Source organism: Pinus tabuliformis, chromosome 1_2 (assembly GCF_031772625.1).
Source record: "Pinus tabuliformis cultivar Carrire ecotype Pingquan chromosome 1_2, CPIR1, whole genome shotgun sequence".
Classification (NCBI taxonomy): domain Eukaryota; kingdom Viridiplantae; phylum Streptophyta; class Pinopsida; order Pinales; family Pinaceae; genus Pinus; species Pinus tabuliformis.
Window position 1 is genome coordinate 1316168534 of NC_142298.1, and position 16137 is coordinate 1316184670.

The window sequence follows — 16137 nt, forward strand, 5'->3', positions numbered from 1 at the left end:
TCAACTGATAGCGCGTGTTCAAAGGCGGTTTTCTCTCATGTCCGCTTGCCATGCATCGATCGATGTATGGAATCGTTCCGCTCCTGTCCAAAACCTCTTACCTTTCAAGGGCACCCTAATCAAAACAACTGGTTTCCAGAGCGCGGGTCCCACCATTTGAGTTTAGCGCTTTTTCCTTTTTTTGCCTGCAGTCCTTCGATTCCCCCATGTGATCGGGTGCTCGAGCTTTCCCATCATGGCTGTGTTCACCTAGTTGCGCATCAATCGCGCATCAAAAACCTCTTCCTTTTCCCATTCTGGGGCTCCCAGGGGCTACTTTGGCCTCCTGCGCGGGCTCCATAGGTCTCGATCAGTGCGCTTTGACCGAGGTCCTCGTCATTCCACGTCAGCTTCCATGGCCACTGGTTCAGGGTTTTTTTTATACTGTTTTGGGATTTCTTTAGAGATTTGTTCGACCTAATACAATCATGGTTCTTTTACAGTCTTCTATAGATCCAATTCAGATCACGGCCTCCCCATTGAAAAAGCTTTTGGACCACCAAAAGTTGGTTTTCAAGCATCGAATAAGTGAGGATATTGTTTCTTCACTTGTCCAATCTCAATCCACTTTGCGCTGCTCGGCTTTGAACCTTTGAGCCCAATCCTGAGGTACTCAACATCTCCCTTACGTGTTGTCCTCACCTTCTTGTCCAACATGGTGTCTTCCCGCAACTCATTGAGGTATTCAGGTAGCAAGTCATCAATAGAAGGCAATTGACTTTGCTCTTCAGGTTCCTCAACCATTGAAGGTTCAAACAATCTCAAGCAGTCTGCATTTACGACTAAGTAGATGTGCATGTAAGCTGGTAGATCAAGGCGAAAATCATTTTCACCAATCTTCTCAAGTATCCTAAAAGGTCCATACTTGATAGGCTTTAGCTTTTTACCTTCACCTTGCATCCGGTCTTTGCTGATATATAGCCAAACGTGGTCTCCAACTTGAAAACTATGCTCCATCCGATGCTTATCATGCCTAGCCTTATACTTGGCCTGGCTTTTTTCCAACTGTTCTTGCACTGCCTGATGGATCTCCTGGATATGTTCAATGAACCTGGTTGCCTTATCCACATCGCTGTGTCCATTAACCATGGTATCTTTACCAAAGACAAAATCCAAAGGAGACCTTGGTATGAAACCAAAGCAGGTCTCAAAAGGAGATTTATGTGTAAAAGAGTGTTTGGCTCTGTTGTAAGCATGCTACACATAACATAAGTGTTCATCCCAAAGCTTAGGATGTTTACTGCAATATCCTCTCAGTAACTGGATCACTATCCTGTTTACTACTTCTGTCTGGCCATCTGTTTGTGGATGAAAAGTTGTGCTTTTCTTCAACTTGGTTTCCATCAGTTCCCACAGACTAGACCAAAACTTCCCCACAAATCAGGTGTCTCGATCAGATATAATGGAAGTGGGTAATCCAAAATGAACCCATACATGTTCAAAGAATAATTTTACAGTCTGTTCAGTTGTGATCTGTTTACTACAAGGTATCAAAATACACATTTTGCTGAACCTATCCACAACAACGTATAGATAATCATAACCTTTCCTAGATTTAGGTAGTCCTCCAACAAAATCCATGGAAACACTTTCCCAAGGGTGAGAAGGAACTGGAAATGGAGTGTACAAGCCTAGTTTTATATTGTTGGGCTTGTTTTTAGCACACATGGCACACCCTCTTACATATCTAGAAACTGTCTCATTCATTTTCGGCCAATAGTAGAGTCTTTGCAATTGTGCAACTGTTTTGCTTACCCCAAAGTGACCTGATATCAGAGAAGTGTGTGCTTCCCTAATTATCTTTATCCTCTCATTTTTTGGAATGCAGAGTTTCCCACAATGGTATAAGAGTCAGTCCTTTATATGATAGTCCAATTCTTCTACTCCTTTGCCTTGACTCAAAGTTGCATATACATCTTTAAAATCCATATCCTGAGCATATTGTTATATGTAGCTTTCATGTAGTACAGAATTATGCTTAAGTATGGTAGATGCATTTATAATGGGTCTAGATAACATGTATGCAACCTTGTTATGTATGCCCTTTTTATATCTGATGACTAAGTGAAACTGCTGTAGAAAACCCATCCATCTATAATGTCTTGATTGTTGCAACTTAGTTTTGGAGTGTAGATATTGAAGTGGCTGATGATCAATATGTATTACTGTCTCTTTGCCCATTAAATAATGTTTCCACTTTTTCACACTCTAAACTAATGCATACAATTCTTTATCATATGTCGGATAGTTAACTATTGTAGAATTAAAAGTCTCAAAATGATAACATATGGGTTTGTCATGCTGTGTCAACACTGCTCCCATGGCATAGTCACTGGCATCAGTTTGGATCTCAAATGGTCTTTGTAGATATGGAAGTACTAGTATAGGTGTTGTACTTATTTTCTCTTTCAAGGTGTCGAAGGCTTTCTGATGTTTGCCTCCCCACTGAAACACCTTATTCAATCCTGTTAAAGGATGTAAGGGAGCTGCAATCGAGGAGAAGTTAGAGATGAACTTCCTCCAATATTGTGTTTCTCCTAGGAAGCTTCTCACTTCTGTAGCAGACCTGGGTTTAGGCCAGTTCAAAATGAACACCACTTTAGAGAGATCTATTTTCAATTCACCTCCCCCTACTATATGACCCAAGTAGTTTAGAGATGTTTTGCCAAATTCACATTTTGAGAGTTTAACATAAGTTTTTCTCTTTTCAAAACATCTAATGTCTACTTAACATGCTTTAAGTGTTCTTACCACATTTTGCTAAAAATCAGAATGTCATCCAAATACACAATAACAAAATCATCAAGAAAAGGTCTGAGTACATCATTTATTAATCTCATGAAAGTAGCAGAAGCATTAGTTAAGCCAAAAGGCATAACCAGCCATTCATACAATCTCTGCTTTGTTTTGAAAGCAGTATTCCATCCATCTTGCTCTGTAACTCTGACCTGATGGTATCCACTGTGAAAATCCAGCTTGGTAAAATAAACAGCTTCTTTTAATTGATCTAGAAGATCATCTATGTGAGGAAGAGGATAATGATCTTTTATTGTTATCTTATTCAGTGCTCGGTAATCAATGCACATTCTCCACGAGCCATCATTCTTTCTCACCAAAACGATTGGTGACCCACATAGTGATGTGCTAGGCCTGATGAAGCCCTTCTCGAGCAACTTTGGCACTTGCTTCTTGATTCAGCATTCTCTAAAGCAGACAACCTGTACATCCCAATGTTAGGCAATGGAACATCTTGCTGCAAAATAATATCATGTACTATTCCCTTTTTGGGTGGCAAACCTTTAGGTTCTTGAAACAAGACATCATACTCTGAAACAACCTTTTCTATATCAGCTTGTTGTTCAACATTACAGCCCTCAAATACATTGGTTTTATCAGGTTTCTTTTCCTTTATAACCATCAGTAAGAATTGTTTGCATGAATTAATCATTCTTTTCATCTGTCCTAAAACAATTCCACATATATCCAAAAGAATTATGTCTAACTCAACCTCATCTACAAATGCTGACCCAAATTAAAACTTGAGTTTACACTGTCTAGTCACTTGTAGTTATGCTTTATCATTCAACCATCCTAATGGGTATGGTTTCTTGTGAGATGTAGTTGCTAATCCCAATTTCTTTACAATTGCTTCAAAAATCAAATTTACTTGAGAGCCTATCAAACAAAGTATCAATCTTTTGATTTTTGGAAATAACTCGAATATGGAAAAGCTCATGTCTTTTTCTCTCATTTTCTTCATCAATAACAAATTGGGCAGAATTACTAGTAGATGCTTCAGAATTCTTACCTTTTATACCTATGGCTGCTATAGTTGTTTCATCTCCAAATTCTGACCCCAAATCTCTCTAAATAGTTGCAGTTGTCTTCTTCTTCTTTCCCTCGGACTTCTTAGGTCTCATCTTTGGATGCAGAATCCAACAATGCTCATCATCATGCCCCTCCTTTTTACAATGAGTGCATGAAGCTTTGGCTTTCTGTGTAGTGTTAGCCTTCCTTGCCTTCCACTTTTGTTTTCTTTTCTCCTTGATCTTGCTTACAGTGGGTTGGGATGGTCCCCCAACTTCTGGATTACCATTCTTTCCTCTAGCCTCTAGTTGAGTAGCTTGTACAGATACCTCACCTACACTAGTGGGATTAAACATGAGGATGGTATGCCTCATGTAGCTGTGTAGACCACCAATGTACTTCAAAAGAGTATCTCGTGAGTCTAATGAGATACCCAACATCAATGTTCTCTTTCTGAACTCTTGAGTATACCCTTGCACACTTTGCCCTTTCAACTGTCGAAGAGTTTGCCAACTCATCATGGCCTGTTGCATGTAGGCCAATGGATAAAACGGCTTTTTGATTGCAGCAACAAATTCACTCCAGACAGAGATGGTCTTGCCATGTCTTTTCATAATAGCTTGGGTTCTGTCTTCCCACCAAACTAAGGTAGTGCCTCCTAGGTGTAGGCTTTCCAGTTGAATCTTACTCTTGTCTGAGTTTATGTTCTGTACCCTGCAATACACATCAATTTGTCTAATCCAATTGTCCAACTTTTCAGCATTCAGCTCTCCATCATATATAGGCAAATCAAATTTCACATCTAACTTAATCAAATATGCTTTCTTATTATGCACAGGGCTATTAGGAGGTGTGAGAAAGTTTTCCTCTTTCCCCTTTCCTTTGGAGTTGTCGTGGAAGTGAGACTCATCTTCTTCTTTCTCTTGCTTAGAGCTTGATGCATCTTCCACCTTTTGCTTTCTAAAGTCTCTGTACATCTCTTTAACCATAGACTTTATAGCTAGGAAACTCTTTATGAATTGAGGGTCTAGCCCCATAGAACCTTCTTCTGACATGGTCTTTCGAGGATAGACTCTCCCAATTTCATGATTAGTTTCCACCAACTCTCCTTCTCCTAATTTGAGCTTTGATCTTTTGAGCATTCATAGCGAAACCAACACAAACTTGTCTAACCTTACAGCCTTGATCTCTGATACCACTTGATCTGATATTCACCCTATGAGTGACACCAATTAAAGATTTATTAAATTAAAGGAATTATAGACTCATGTGCTGGTGTTTGTTCTGTGTTATTGAAACAAAAGATCGATCAAATTTCCAATACACAGACAACAAAATGGAAAGACATCAGAGAAATACATTAAGCAACACAAAGACACAAACAATTTTAATAAGGAGTTCACCCTATTCTCCAGGGCTACGTCTCCGGTCAGCTTTTAGTGGTGACCTTGTTTTATTGTGTCTTCAAGCAGAGAAATTACAATACGAGGACTCAATATGAGTTCTCCTGAAGCAAATTTAGCTTGGCAGGGTGGTTTCTTGGATTCCCCAAGCCACTTGGAGTACACAGACTCTTCTTCTTCCTACCAGCTCCGTGATCCTTTGGTCTACAGTGGAAAGAGCCAAATGTGATGCTCAGTCCAGAAAGATTCCTCTATGGGAAGGCTTGAATCTTCAAGCTCTGTGGTGCTCGATGTTGACTCTGGTCAGCTCGGCCCTCTGTCTCTTCTACTTAGCTTTACTGTTCTCTGTGTATAGTCCTCCTCTCGGGGTTCACTATTCACTTTGTCTCTTGACTTCTGTCTCTCCCTCTAACTGTCTTCTTCCTTTATTCATGGCTTTAGCCAGTCGGTCCCTATGCTTGTTTGGTTCCTCTTCCACCTGCCGATTCACCTTCTGCAGCTGCGCTTGGAGTTCCTTGCGTTTAGTGTCATCATGAATGCTCAGGGAGTGGCCAATTGTCCTCCTCTAAATGGCTCTAGCATGCTTCGTCGGTTTGTTTCTTCAGTTACGTCGTGGATGCGTTCTTCCTTCATCGTGGCAGTCAAACAGATTCCAAATCCCTTTAGAACGCAACTTAATTCCCTGTCGATTCCACTTCTCTCCATCGGGCGCAATCTCAGTCGTCCGATCTGGACCCTCCAGATCTGATGCCATACGCACGTTTCATGCAGCTAACTTGCTCGACCGATAGTGCGCAATCAACATCGGTTTTCTCTCACCTCCGCCTGCCACGAATCGATCGGTGTATGGAATCGCTCCACTCCTATCCAAAACCTGTTACTGTTCAAGGGCACCCCGATCAAAACCACCGGTTTCCAGAGTGTGGGTCCCGCCATTTGAGTTTAGTGCTTTTTCCTTTTTCCCCCCGCGGTCCTCTAGTTCCCCCATGCGACCGGGTGCTCGGGCTTTCCTTTTAGGGCACTATTCGCCTAGCGATCGTGCATCAAAAACCTCTTCCTTTTCCCATTCCGGGGCTCCCAAGGGCTACTTTGGCCTCCTGTGCGGGCTCCATGGGCCTCGGTCAGCGCGCTTTGACCGATGTCTTCATCGTTCCACGTCGGCTGCCATGGCCACTAGTTTAGGGTGTTTTTTATACTGTTTTGGGATTTCTTTAGAGATTTTTTCGACCTGATACAGTCATGGTTCTTTGACAGTCTTCTATGGATCCAATTCGCATCAATCCCTATCCTCCAAAATATTTTGGTTTGGTGAGGGAGGCCCAACTAGCAAGGTGTATCCCTTCTTTTTTCATTTTTCCAATCCATAGAAAGTTGTACATTCTTTGTCTAATATTGTTTAAAATTGATTTTGGAATTTTAGAAATTGCAAGCTAGAAATCTGGGATATTTTCCAGCACGGATTTAACCAGGATTATTCTTCCCCCGGTGATAACCACTTGTAACACCACAAACTGGTTTTCTATTCAATTTTTTTGAGAAACGACTTCCACTTATCTTTAAAATAACCATTTGACTTTAAGAAAACACCAAAGTATTTGAAATAAAAATAAAATAAACTAAATACATAAGAAAAATATTTCACTCCTAAATTAAAAGCATTTGATATAAAAAATTTACATTCATAAAATAAATTATCATAAATGATAATTTATTTGAGCCACAATAAAGATGTAAATGTGAAGGGAAAAGAATTTGGAATTTGGAATACCCAAGTTCACAAAAATATCGATCATAATATCTTAAAATTTCCTTGACTTTACTATTTGGCTATCATTGAAAATTTAGCTCACGGACTATTTGCTCTTATTTTCTCTTAAGTCCACATCAGATTCTAAATGCCCACATATTTAGTCTTAGTATTTTCTCTTTTTAATAAAGAAGAACTACCACGTCCACAAAACATGGGATAAAGTTTGTGAGAAGTAGGATTGAATAAGAATATTTGGTGTAATTTATTTTAGGGACCCAGCGATCTTTTGTTCCATCAAAGAAGGAGATAGGAAGCTAGCATACAACAAAACTAAAAGAAAAACTCCAAAGAAAGAAGGGTGTGGTTTTTCATTCAGTTGGGTTCATTAATACTTTTCTCAATCTACCCACCTTCGTAAGACATTAATTATGTAATTTAGGGTACCATATTTAAATGCAAGAATTGTTAGGAAAATAATTCAATTTATATAAAAGGAAATAATGTAAAAAATAAAATTTTATTATTTTATTTTTATATGTTGGTTTGATAAATGAGGATTTATAATTAAATAATAATAATTTATTAGCTGATTAATTTTATAGAAAAAAAATATAAAAAAATATTAATTTAATTTTAGTTGTTTGTGTGAAAGAAACATTTTTTTATAGGCTTTTTTTTGTTAGGGAGTCTTGAGATAGGCACACTTAACATGTGGTTTGAGTAGACATGATTTAGGGGTATCTAAGACAATTTGAGTAGATGTGATTTAGGGGTATCTAAAGCACACACGCTTAACATGTGGTTTGAATAGACATGATCTAGGAGTATCTAAGGCAATTTGAATAGACGTGATTTAGGTATATCTAAGGCACACTTAACATGTTGTTTGAGTAGACGGATTGAGGGGTATCTAAGTCGTCAAAATCAGCTGGGGGTGGAACCTAACCTGGGCCACACTAGCCCTTAACATGACTGGATTTTTACCCACAAAGTTTCGAACCAATGACCTTTACACCATGGAGTGCCTTAACAAAACACCCTTTCATGGGGGATTTGAACTGGTGACCTTCCCACATTGAGTGCCTTAACAAAACACCCATTCATCATCAATCCAAAGCTCCATGGGAGAAAAATATATATATATTTTTGTATTGAACAAAGAATCATAATGTGACATTTAAAAAAAAATGCTAATAATAATAATAATAATAAATCAATGTTAACCATAAATGAAATATTTTGAGTCAAAGTCTTTATTCAACTATTAGGTGTTTTGGTGATGTGTAATTTCTTTATTATTTAATATGGAGTTGACATGTGACATTCAAAAAAATATTAATAGAAAAAATAAATGCAATGTGGACCACAAATAAAATATCTCAATTTCTATGTCAAATAACATCTCTCTTTATCCATTGGTGTGTGTGTAAAGCGATTAAAACTTTAAAAAATCAGTGTATTCTATATCTGCATTTTTGCCTTTTGGGGGACTATTTCTTTGTCAAATTTGTCCAAAATACATTAAGGATTTATTATGATTGTAAGTTTGAGTTGTATAATCAGTTAATCCAAGTGTCCCAATGTTTTTTTAGAATGTTGAATCCATTTATACATTCAAAAATGCAATTTAAACAACAAAATATAACAATTTTTCCAAGAATTACATCATTGGATTTTGGCAAAAAAGGAAAAACATAGAATAGTTAGATTATGCCAATAAATACTTATTGTTAAAATATTTTAATAGTGTGTTGCTTAGTATGAAAAAGACGTACACTTCTTTTTGTGTTTAACATGAAGTCGACACGTAGTGAATGTGTGTATATATAAACCCATCCTATATTAACTTTGGATATATCATATACCAAAAAGATGAATGTTTTTCTAAAATTAAAATATTTTGAAAAAAATTACAACCCCTTTAAATTTGATCCCTCTAAATATATAATTCATATTTAAGAATAATAATAATAATTATTATTATATCATATATTTATTTATTGAAAATTTAAATATAATTTATATTAATAATATATATTAAATATTAAAAATAAATATTTTTTTATTAAATAAATTATAATATCTATATAATTTTTATTAAGCAAAATTTACGACCATAGTTAAATATATACCACATGTATAATGTTATTTATATACACATACCACATTTTGTTTTCAAACCTATCACTTAATATATTTACTTAACATTTTATATATAACTCTTTATGTATTCATCTCATTCACAATTACAAAAATATAATTTTCTTTAAATAAACTATTTTGTATCAATGAGATGTATTTTGCAATTTTTGAGGGTTAATTCAATTGGTCGAGTTCCCGTCACTAAGGCACCTCACTAATGGGAGGTCACGTGGTCAATTTTCCTCAACACCCTTGGGGTTAGTCTCTACTAATAAGTTGACGTGATATGATACCTTGGGGTAGATTTGCCTAGATATTTTCTTAGAAGAAAAGGAAAAAAGTGGTAGATATACTTTGCAAAAGTTAGAAATAGAAAATATTCCCTTTCATTAAGTTGTTTGTTGAATTCTAAAAATTAGATATAGAAAAATTACTTGAGCATTCCTATATTAAATATATGTGAAACCTTCACATTTATATATTATATTTATTTAAACAATAATTATTATTTTTAGTTTATATATATATATATATATATATATATATATAAACAATATTGTGATTATATTATATAATTTAATAATAAAAATAAAGGAAGGATTTTCCTAAGTTAAACATTTATAAGTTATTTAAAATTCAAAAATAGACTTTACAAATTTAATTGTTTTTTTCCTTAGGAAAAAGTGTAATTGAATTATCAATGTGATAGAAAATTATATTTTGTTAATACATGTCAAACATGTATTCAAATGATAGATAGATCTTCAAGGATCTTTCCCATAGTGTGGCATAATAGCCATTATACAAAAAAGTTTCAAAAATAAAAGTCGGTTGTAGGTTGTGTTGTCAGTGAAAACTGCATATGTGTCGATATATGATGAAACCAAAAAGAAATAACATGTAAATTTTTCGCTGATAATAGGCTATGTATGAGCAATGATTAGAGGAAAAATAACAACGGTATTCTATGTTGTTCCCTTCGATGAAGGGTTGATGGTAGAACTCACAAGAAGGTCATTTTGTCTTTGAGATCAACCATGTCCCAAAAACCATCAGAATGCCATCCTTAGAGAGGGTGCCTGCAATGGTGTTGTGCTCCTTATAAACATTTGAGGCAAAGAAATGTGATAGAGTGGATTTCATGTAGATTATCGCATCCACCAAAGGAAGAATCATTTTATTGTGATATATGTATGAGCCATTTATCCAATTGTTAATCAACTAGGAATCCTCAAAAACTTGAAGAGAGAGGATGCCTCTTTCAATAGAAAAAATCATTAGAAGTTTGAGGGCTACGAGCTCAACAAGATTGTTGGTTCCCTCTCCTAAATCCATTTTGATATGGAAGTAATGGTTTTGTTATATGTACAAAATTGCACCCCCGCCACAAACTTTTGGTTCTCCTTGTGAAGCAACATAAAAAAAGGCCCAAGGTCTAGTATTGTCGATCTGGAGGTCGCGGACAATTCTCTTGTGACACGAAACCTTGGGTTTAAGTAGCAGATCTAAGATAGCAAGTGATTGAGTTGTGTTGACCTTTGTGGGAATCGGGCGATCACTAAAGATGACATTGTTTTTGGCAAGCAAGATGCCCCATAAGACTAGGATAGGTAGGACTAAGAATTATTTTGCCTCTATATTAGTATACCAAAGTTGTCAGGTCTCTATTGGACTCCCCCCCATCCATTGAAAATCTTTTCCAAACTTGGATGCAAGAGCCTACCATAAGACTTGTGTGTATGAGAATTATATCAAGAGGTGGGATGTAGATTCATCAAATGTTTTGCGGAGGATGCACCATCTCAACCCTTCCTTTTTTGTATTTTGCATAAAAAGTATTAGGTTGGTATCTTATTTCCCAAATAAAAACACATAAATAATATGGATTTGGTCGGGCATTTGAGCATCCAAAGATGTCACCACTAGTATTCCTGAATTTCCAAAATCTATTTTGTGATGAGGAAAACGTAACCCAATTTAAGAGTCTAGATCCTAGAGGGGGAGTGTATCCATATCAGTTCATTAGGTTCATCATTCAGGCGAATGTGGGTGTCTTAAAGCTCACGTATATGGAGACCAGTGTTCTCTAAAGCCTCGGGGGAGGTTCAATTATCGTCTGGTAAGCCATATTTTTTCTCTAAGTGAGTTCTGTATAGGAGCGGCAACGTGATTTAGTGTAAAGAGACCCATGTCATGTAGAAAAGCAATGAGGTCCTCAAGGAGTCGATGGGAATTTTTGCATTCAACCTTGTAGAGTCTGAAGATTATCCGACCATGACATCCTTTTTGCCTAATGATCCTATCTTTTCCTATATATTTACCACCTAAATAAAGCCATATCCACCAGGTTTTGATGAAGGTATGCAATAATATGTCTTCTTGTTCATATTTAACTTTATACCCTATTGTTTTGTTAATATTGCAATTGGCTACCGAATTAGTCTGTTTACGCAGCTAATCCAGGTTTTTGTAGTTGTCTCCATTCTTTGCAAGGTTCCATATTTCCAGGTCAATAGAAAAGGGTGCGGATGGATAGAGGATGGCTCCCTCATGGATCCCTTCCTATCCCCTCAAAATTTTTTGCTAAGATAAGCGCAAGAGATCACGGTCAAAATCCAAGTCAATCGTCGGATTAATGCAGAACAAACCCTAAGATCGATTGAAACCTTATTGTTTTGCTTTCAAAATAGAAAAATGAAGGTTTGGTGATATAAGTTTAGATAGGATAGAGATATTAGGCTTGAATTATTCATGTAGTTATGCCAAGAGACCTTCTATAAAACTTATGGTCGCATTGGGATTTGGGTGCCCACTGAATGATGTAATTTTGAACAGTTTGTGAATTTCGTTTGAGTAGAATTGGTTTTTTGTGTATGCATTGTGTTGGTTGGAAGCTATGAACTACTGTGTGGAGGACCCCTACAAACAGTGACAGGTTTTAATCAATTGCAATATGATTTCCTTTCATTCTTCAAATGCTCTGTTTTGTGTGAAAATGCAACATAATGATTTTGCCACCGAGTTGTTATTTGCATAAGTACTTTTATTTGCTTTATACCTAGTTTAGTTTGTTATTTAATTTGCTTTAAACCTGGTACAACATGGTCATTTCATTTGCCTATTATCTAGCATAATTGAAGTGTGTTTAACTCATAATATAGATGTTGCTTGGCTTATTTTGTTTGAGCGGAAATTAAATAAGTAAAGGAGTGAGAGTTCTCTCCTAAACAATTGAGTTCAGAAAATATTTCTTCATAGATGATAGAATAAGTTTCTTTTTTCACTTAGTGATTTAGGATCAAAAATCCCAAAACAATATGATACAAGTAGGATCACTATCATATCATCTGCAAACTAATTAGATATAAATTAACTCCTAGGAAACTTATCCAACATCTTTAAGAATTACGACACTAATATAATTGACAAACACCACCTCCATATCCATCTTAAGTTTAGATTCTAACAAGTACATAACGACCTAATGAATAACTTATAAGCACATATTGTGCACCTGTACTTCATCAGTCTACGCACCCTGGTTGACAATTTATGATTGACAATTCAAAGACATTGAATTGGCCAAACATTTTGGTGTCGTTACCGGGGAAGTACGAATAGAAGTTAAAAAAAAAACGAAACATGATATGTGTAGGTTTAGAGACTCTAGAGGTAGATTTTTAGGGAGAGGAAGGATTTTAATTCCCAGAAATTCACTCACTTCACCTAGACCTCGAGAATCCACATCACCTACTCAAACCCAAATTCCTTTTAGAGGTCGAAAAAGGCTTCCTGAAATTTCAAGATCAGAAATCAAATCGACTTCACCAACTTCCTCTACTAAAGTTGTAATTGATGAAGATCCTACCTCCCCAACTATAGGAGTAATCTTTTATCCTCCATTGGTGAGCAAATTTTGGGAGAAAAATTAAAAGTTCCTAGTGAAGAAGATGAACTGGAAACTTATTCTGAGCAACCATTAATAGAGGAACTAGAAAGATTAGAAGAACGCTATATTAGCTCTAAAAAATCTATCATGGCTGAAGAGGGGGAAGGAGAAGTACACAATGTCCATAGCGAAGAAGATAGGATTGAAGGAAGAGGAAGAGGTAGAGGTAGAGGAGTGGGTAGAGGTAGAGGAAATCAAGATCCTTCGGGATTCCCTATTCTTAATGAAGATACAACCCTCACAATTAAAAATATATCACCTCCAATTCTTCCTAACTTCCACGGGAAAAGAAATGAAGATCCAGAGACATTTCTCTTTGAATTTGAAGTATTATGTAGATCATATGACTATCTGCATGATGCTCAAAAGTTAAAATTATTCCCTGCTACATTGAAAGACTCAGCATTAAAATGGTTCATGAGTCTAGGAGTGCATTCTATAACAACATGGGGACAAATGAAAGAGGCTTTCTTAGGCAAATATAGAAATTATTGTATGCCTAGTAACCTTAAGGATTAAGTCTTCAAAATGACACAAAAAGAAGATGAAAATATTGAAGACTTGGTAGAAAGGTTTGTTTATAATGTTAAGAGAGCCAAAATGGATAATTTGGATGAAGAAACCTTAAAATCTCTTTTACTCAGAGTCGTTAAAGATAAATGGATTGATCTCCTTAACCTAACTGGGAAAGGAGATATTTCCCACCTACCATTCGCAAATATTTGTGATTTATGTGTACATATCTCGAAGGGTAAAGCAAGAGTTGGAAGGAGTCCTCGAGGCTCTCGCTTGTCAAGAATTAACAAATCTACAGCTGGGACAGTCATCGGGGCAGAAATAGGAAATTTTCTTGACACCTTCAAAACATATATTTTAGGGAGACAAAGTGAGCAGATAGACACCCTTAAAATACAAAACAAGAAAAATTCCAAAAATGATGCATTATCTATCTTCTGTCCCAAATGTCGGAAGAAACATGCTCTAAGAGAGTGTCCCTTAGACTCAAAAGCCATAGAAATCTGTTTCATATGTGCAGATAATCATGATACGAAGGAATGTCCATCCTTACCAGGTCTTAAGGCCGTATTCAATGATGAAGGAATCTCAGAACTAGTAGACCCTCTCTACTTTATAGCCAAAAGACCTTGGCAAAACCTCCAACCAAATCAATCACAAGGATTTAGACCACAACAATTTTCCCAGTCTTCACAAAATAATTGGAATTCAGCCTGGCAGCCTTGGGCTCTGCCATAGTCACAACCTTGGAATCAAGGATGGAAAAATCCTTATGGAGCCTATGCTCAATATCAACAGTATTCGCCATCTTACCTTCCACCACAATTCTTACCCCCATCTAATCAAATTCCTCAAGCTAATCAATTGCCACAAGTTCCATATCAGAATCAAAAGCCACAACTTTCCCTACCATTTACACAAAAATCAAATCAACTACCCGCTCAACCACTTCTGAATACTAATAATAAAATACCACAACAACCAGTCTACAACATGAAGGGTCAGAATCCTCAAACTTATGTAATAACTCCACTAGACCTAAACAATGTCCAATTAAGGTCTGGAAGAGTATTACCAAGAAAACCTCTTGTTTCCATTCAAGAAACAAGATCCGATCTTCAAAAACACAAAAATCAATCAGAAGAAGGGGAGACTTCTCTCCCTCAAAAAGAAAATAAACAAACAGAAGAAATTCCAATAAATACTCCTATCATAGAACAACCCTCAATCAAAATCGAAATGAGTATCTCTCATATAAACAAGTATCATTACTCTCCATGGAAAAATTCAAGAATTCCTCAATAGAAATCTTTCTAGGAAAAACCTTGGATGTCAATGAAAACTTGGAAGAAGTGCAAAAGAATCAATTGATAGAAATTTTACAAAAACATTCTTCTACTTTTGCATGGGAATATGTTGACATGAGAGGGATTGATCCAAAAACTTGCATACACCATATCTACATGGAACAAAATGCAAGACCAGTTAGACAACCTCAGCGAAGAATGAACCCAAACCTAAAAGAAAGTTTTAAGGAAGAATTGCAAAAACTATTAAATGTAAATTTCATCTATCCAATATCCGATAGTCAATGGGTTTCACCCCTAGTAATCGTTCCTAAAAAGAATGGAAAATGGAGAGTATGCATCGATTATAGGGAATTAAACAAAGCAACATTAAAATACCACTTTCCGTTACCTTTCATAGACCAGGTCTTAGACACTTTAGCAGGAAAAAAATAGTTTTCCTTCTTGGACGGGTTTAGTGGATATAACCAGATTCAGGTAGCCCCTGAAGATCAAGATGAAACCACATTCACTTGTCCATGTGGAACTTATGCTTATCAGGTACTTCCCTTTGGGTTATGTAATTCTCTAGCAAAATTCCAAAGAGCAATCCTCGGCATTTTCTCTGACCTTATCCATGATTGTGTGGAAGTGTACATGGATGATTTAACAGTCTATGGGGATGCTTTCAATGAAGCACTGGAAAATTTAGAAAATTTCTTAATAAGATGTAAAGAAACAAATCTCTCACTAAGCCATGAAAAATGCTTTATGAAGTTTAACGAAGGAATTGTTTTAGGTCATCATATTTGAGGAGATGGAATCAAAGTAGACTCATATAAAGTTGAAGTCATTTCTAAATTATCAGTGCCAAGTTATCAAAAGGATGTTAGAATTTTTCTCGGTTTTACTGGATACTATAGAAGATTTATAGAAACTTCACAAAAATTGCATCCCCACTCTTTAAACTACTCACTGAAGACTGTGAATTCAGTTGGGATTCTGAATGTCAAGCTACCTTTGAAACTTTGAAAAGGAGAATTTCTAAAGCACCCATCTTAAAAGGACCGAACTGGAAATCGCATTTCCATACCTCAACAGATTCTTCAGATTCAGCCTTAGGAGCTATGTTAGGACAAAAAGATCTTACTCCTTATGCAATCTATTATACTAGTAAAAATTTGAATCCTGTAGAGTTAAATTATAATGTAACTGAAAAGGAGTTTTTAGTTGTAGTTCGTGCCA